This window comes from Rhinolophus sinicus, linkage group LG13, assembly GCF_036562045.2.
Source record: "Rhinolophus sinicus isolate RSC01 linkage group LG13, ASM3656204v1, whole genome shotgun sequence".
In the NCBI taxonomy this organism is placed as follows: domain Eukaryota; kingdom Metazoa; phylum Chordata; class Mammalia; order Chiroptera; family Rhinolophidae; genus Rhinolophus; species Rhinolophus sinicus.
The window spans coordinates 62,355,532-62,362,065 of NC_133762.1; the positions used below are offsets into that span (position 1 = coordinate 62,355,532).

The 6,534-nt window shown below is 40.1% G+C and overlaps 1 pseudogene; it reads right to left on the bottom strand.

The window, feature by feature from the left end:
* Window positions 1-1,513: 1,513 nt before the first annotated feature.
* LOC109439773 (mitotic spindle assembly checkpoint protein MAD2A) lies at window positions 1,514-2,221 on the bottom strand (annotated as a pseudogene).
* Window positions 2,222-6,534: the final 4,313 nt, after the last annotated feature.

Below are 6,534 nucleotides of genomic sequence, written 5' to 3' on the forward strand. Positions count from 1 at the left end.
CAACGAACTGAAATCAACCATGGAATACCCAGCAACAGTATGAAGGAAAAACACACGATCACAAAAAGCTTTTCACAAAACCCAATCCTATTTCACGATTGAAACACTCAAGAAAGTAGGAATAAAAGGAAGTTTCTTCAATGTGATCAAGAACATTAGGCAATACTAAGCAAGCTTCATGGCTCATGTTTTAAGATGACAGGTCTATTCCTGAAATCAGGAACAAGGCCAGGGTGCTGGCTTTCACCACTGTCATTCAATAATGTACCAGAAGCTCGATCCAGGGCATTTAGGAAACAAATGAGAGGCATCCCTGTGAAAGGAAAAACTGAAACTGTGTATTCACAGATGACACATCACATCTTATATACATACTTCCAAAAGAATCAACAAAAAATTATTATTACTAGTAAAGTAATTCAAAGTTAAATGAAAAATTATCACTACACAGAAATCTGTTTTATTTGTATACACTAGCAAGGAATGATTTTTAAAAGAATTTAAGAAAACAGTTCCATTTTAAGAAACATCAACGTTGATAAAATACTTAGGAAGTTTTAATAAAAGTGCAAGCCTTCTACACTGAAAATGACAAAACAGAATGTCTTTCTTTGCTGAAAGAAATTAAAGAAACCTACCTAAATAAACGTGAGGCCATCCCATGGTGATGGAAATTGTTAGGATGACAACAGAACAAACATGATGTAAGGATTCAGTGTCATGATCAATGGAATTGTATTGAGGGCCCAGAAATAAACCCGTCCGTCTAAGTCAGTAGATTTTTTTTTAACATACACATTTAACTTATTTATCATTGTCATTTACAGCTTTATTTTATAAAACACAGAAAGACACTTTTTTTTCTGTTTTTTCTTTTCCGTTTTTTTTTTTGTTGTTGTTGTTGTTTTGGTAAGGAGAGCGCAGCTCACAGTGGCCATGTGGGTATTGAACCCGCAACCTCGGTGTTAGCAGTACCACGCTCTAACCAAGTGATCTAACAGGCCACCCCGAGAAAGACATTTTTAAAAGTGCTCTATCACCGGAATTTAAACACTAGAAATATTAGTTTTGTAAGTGTAATTTGTATAAATTACAATTCAATAAATGGAGATTTCTTTTCAGTATGGTTACTATACAAATGAAATAAATGACAAAAGGACTTAATAGCAATATTTTGTTATCTATGTATTATCAGATACTTTAGGACCTAAACAAAGATTCTGAGTATTCAGACGTCTTTTGTTGTGTTTCATATTTAAATACCTCCCTACCTATATTCTGAGTCAAGTCATTTGATCAAAAGGTGTGATTTGGGATGGCATTTGTTTGATAACAAAAGTTTTCCTATCTACAGTTACCACCTTCAAGGAATTGACATTACAAGGCCGAAGTAATCTGCTGGGTCCCTTTTTCGAACACTGCAAAAAATTGTGGCAACACCCTGGAAAGGCAAACAGGTACCCCCAAAATGGGACAATCATGTACGGTCCTGTAAAGCATGTTAAGTTTTCCCCCATCTAAAAGTTAAGCAATAAAATATATGAACTACAGTTGACTTGGTTTCAGGAGAAGCACATCTGAGGATTTACGTTAGTGTTCTCATCTTCAGTCATTACCACGGATTCTGTAGGCCACCATGCTATTTACTCTGTGGTAGTGGTAGTGAGGCAGGAAGGCAGACTTGCTCACAATTGGTAATCAACTATAGTCCTGACTCTTCCCATTTTTCAGGCACAACCTAATATTTGTATAAATCAGTAGATCAAATGAACAAGAAACTTCCAACAGTGGCAGGAATGTCATTGTAGCTGTGATCTGTCTGAACACAGAACAAATTTCATTTTGGAGAGCTTTCTGAGCCTTTTCTCTGAGTGTACTGTCATTTTTGGCAGTCTTGTCACAATCAATATCAAATTATCATCTTTTAAGGACCTCACTCCTTTCAATATTTGAGAGGACTGTCACCAGTTTCTGAACTGAACTCTTCTATAATAGAAATTCCAGTTGTTCCACCACATTATGTAGGTATTTCATGAGTTCAGGATGAGTAGCTACAGGCAAGGGTGAGCCCACATTTCTGCATTGGAGTAAAGGTTTCAGGTGGATGTATTCCACGCATGTTATATCCTAACATGTTGTTGATGTCAAATAAGAACTCAGCCACAGTTTTACGGCTCCCTTGTACGGTGCTGGGTTACTGTGAGGAGAGCTGCAGGGCCATGTCCAGACCCACAGATGGGGCATGCCCACTCACAGAGGGTGACTGCAGGGCTCACAGCAGCTCCCCGCCATGTATGCACATTGATTTTTGATAAAGGGCAGACAACGTGACATTTGGGTAAAGAAGGGTTTTCCAACAAATGGTGCTGCGCAACTGGCCATCCAAATGAAGAGAAATGAAATTGGACCCCAACCTCACACCACACACAAAACACTTCCTCAAAATTAAAAACAAGCATGCATCAAAATAAGCAATCCCAAAAGTGAAAAGACACGCCATACAATGGAACCAAATAGGTACACATTATATATCTGATAATAGTCTGTTATCCAGGAGACAAAGAACTTTTACAACTCATGAACAAAAAAAGGACAAACGACTAAAATTGTAAAATAGACTTGAATAGAAACTTCTCCAGATGAGACTTGCAAATAGTCAACAGGCACAGTAAGATGTTAAACATCCTCAGTCCTGATGCAAATGCAAACCACAGTGTGATCCCCCCTCACATGTACCGGAATGGCTATAATCCAGAAACTAAAACTAACAAACGGCAGCAACAATGTAGAGAAATTAGAACCCATAAACATTGAACGTGAAAAATTACAATGGTGTGGCCTTTGCATACAACACTTGGAAATTTCCACCCCACAAAAAAATGCCCATGTGGCTCAACAGATCTACTTTAGAAATATACCCCCAAAATTGAAAACAAGTGTGAAAGGCTGTTACATGAATCCACAGAAGCACCGTTCATAATAGCAGAGACATAAACAATTCAAATGTCCATCTGAATCAGCAGTGAAAACTAAGTGACCAATCGTGCAGATACACCAGGATTCTTTAGCTTGATGCAATTATGAACATATTTCATAATTTCTAGAAATACGTTTCCTCTTAGCACAAAAATTTTAATGTGGCAGAAGATATGTTTACTAATACACCCATATATATTTAGTTCATCTACAATAAATAGCAAAAAGTTGATAAATCAATGTTTAGTAATTAGTGTTTCTTATTATCCTATTTGGAAATGCTCTAGACGTTCAATACCTATGCATCATTTAATTTATATAATAAAACTTTAAAAATTCCAATTACCAAAGACTTTTCAATATATACATACAAAATCTTTTCAATATATATATACAATGTAATTATCACTTAAAAGTTTACTTAAATATCTTTTATTTTAATTGTACCTATTTTTATATAGTAGTTAAAACTTTGAGATTTCAAAGTCAGTAATTACCAAAGCTATTTTCTTGACATATTTTTTTAACAGATAACTAATTTTTTATAAACCCAGTTAGAAAAAATTGTGCTTTATGCTCATAATTTTCAAATGCATGACTGTGTAATCAAACCAAACTAAAACCAGCTTTAATATCAAATATTTCACCAGATCATAAAGTATTTGGGTTAGTTTGTATTTTATTTATTACTTTATATAAGCATTTAACTTGTTCAAGCCAATCAAATATCACAAACTGGTAATACCATCCGAAGCTACAAAACATCTTACCACACACCAACACAAACTGGTTTCACCCAGAGATCACAAATTAACAGAATTAGTAATAACTATAGAGAACACACAAGATGTTTTACCAAAAAACAGCTGGTTGTCACAAGAACTCTATAACACAATGTAAATTTATAAGTTTTCCCCATTCCAAGGACCCATGGTCTGTATGTGGACAGTGAGGTCTAAATAGTGAGACACCAACCAGCCTCTTTACAACTCAGGCAAGGAAGCCAGAGGCCCCTCCACACAGAGTGCAGAGGAAGCAGCCCTCCCACAGCCAAAGGGTCACCCCCAAAGACAGTCAGAGAAAGCACAGACCTTCGTCACACAGGCAGTAGGGATGGTGGGGTGGACAGGGTGTCTCCGGTCTCCCACAAAATGGGAGGCACCTCCAGCCCCAAACCCACTAAATCGTGGTCCCCGGGAGGTGCTACTGGACCGGGATCTGTCCAGCACTAATGGGTAAGGAAGGCAGGGGGGACAGATGCCCCTTATGGGCAGAGGCCCCCTCAGCACACACTCCCCTGGGAGCTGGCACAGCCAGGCAGAGGCGCACTGGGAACCCCAGCTTATCTCATTGGCCACCAGGCCCAATGGAGTAAGTGCACCTGGACGATGGTGGGGACCAGAGAGGATTAGCTTCCTCGGTCACAAAGTGAAGCTCCCGGAACACAGAACAAGAAGGAAAGAAAAACCTAAAGAGATTTTTACAGAGGGACCCACAGCAAAGTTTGTCTCTGCAGATGCTGGTCTGGAGAGAACCGCTTAACTCCCAGCGTGTGAGGCTGGCTCCAAGGACAGGCTTATGGGAGCCTGTGCCTGTCTCCTGTCCCCACATGGTAGTTCCTTCTTAGGGCAAAAGACACTCAAAATACACACACAGGAAAAAAGGAACATCTCTGGGAGGAAAGAATAAAGAAAACTCTAGATTCTCTAGGTGCAAGAAGTTAGCTTCAAATATTTTTCTGTCAATGTAAATTCAGAAAGGCGACAAGGCCTCACACCCTAACTTCTACCCAACTGCAGAGACCAGGAATTGTAATACACGTGCACGTAGAATTCACATAAGCGTGACATTTCCAAAGACAGTGAGAAGAAATCAGGTAAATATGACATTTTAGACAAGGGTGGCAGTGGGCTCTTAGGCTTTAGATGAAGAATGGGAGATTTACAGGTAATTTAGGAAAAGCAGAACACACGTGGCAGGTAGTTGTGAGGCTCCTGCATGGAGTCTTCCTGTCTACAGCTAAGGGGATTGTGCTCAGGGTTTTATTTGTGCTTCACAGCCTTTAAGGAGGCAGGACAAGGGGAGCCTGGCTGGACTAGGGAGGCTCGCTTGGTTAAAACTGCCCCTTTTGAAATTTTTATGTTGTTTAGCTCAGCGGGCCTGGGGCAGTTGTGGGCTGTGTTTACGTTTCAGATCTACTCTGCAGAGGGCCCCGGGGTGAGGGTGAGACTTTCTCACTTCTATCTGACTGAAAAATCAGCTTCCATTTTTCTCAAGTTTCTGATAGGTTATTAAATCCTAAATTTAAAGCTGGTTTCAACATACCAATTCTCATAATCTTATATATCCAAAGTTTTTTAATGTTTGCACTTCTCTTGATTTTCCCTCCTGCCTTTTTCAAACCTAATATTGATATTAGCTTCTGTAAGACCCAGGAAGCTGAATAACTAAATCAAAAGCTTAAGAATAGTTAAATGTCCTTGTATCCCTTTGCATTAAACATGTGGTCTTTCTCTAGGGTCCAATAAAACAGCTGTTTCTCATGAACGTTCTTCAACACATTTTCAGAGTTTGAAGTTTTTCAAATTCTAAGGATCCATAGTCTGGCCACTGATGGTAGGATTTTAATAGCTACTCAAACCAAAAAGCTTTTTTACAGCTTAACCAAGGAAGCCAAAGGTTTTCTTTCTGTCTCTGTGGTATTTCCTTGTCAGGAAAAATGACACAAGAGACGTAGACACACAAAAAAATGATCACCTCGGGGCTGGCCCGGTGGCTCAGGCGGTTAGAGCTCCATGCTCCTAACTCCTAAGGCTGCCGGTTCGATTCCCACATGGGCCAGTGGGCTCTCAACCACAAAGTTGCCAGTTCAATTCCTCAAGTCCCGCAAGGGATGGTGGGCAGCGCCCCCTTCAACTAAAATTGAACACGGCACCTTGAGCTGAGCTGCCGCTGAGCTCCTGGATGGCTCAGTTGGTTGGAGCCTGTCCTCTCAACCACAAGGTTGCCGGTTCGACTCCCGCAAGGGATGGTGGGCTGCGCCCTCTGCAACTAAGACTTAAAGAACAACAACTTGAAGCTGAACAGAACCGTCCACAACTAAGATTGAAAGGACAACAACTTGACTTGGAGAAAAGTCCTGAAAGTGCACACTGTTCCCCAATAAAAAGTCCTGTTCCCCTTCCCCAATAAAATATTAAAAAAAAAAAAAAAAAATGATCACCTCTGGGAGGAAAGATTCAATAAGAAAACCTGTGAGTCGCTACTCCCGAGAAGCTAGCTTCACAAACATTTTTTCCTGACAGTCCACATGTAGAAGAGAGGAAAAGGACACACAGCACTTTTAAATTCTCCACAACCCTGCAGAAATAGACCAGGAAGGCTGGCAGGCTGAACAAAAACACTGCTTACCTCTACGTGCAGAGGTCCTTGAGTTCTCAGATACAGCAGTTTCCAGGAGCTAGCAGTGCTCCAGCCAGTAATTCTCGCTGACTCCCCAATCCTGTGGGGGCTTAAAACATTCATTATTTTGCTCTCACCTTTTAAGTGTGTTGTTGG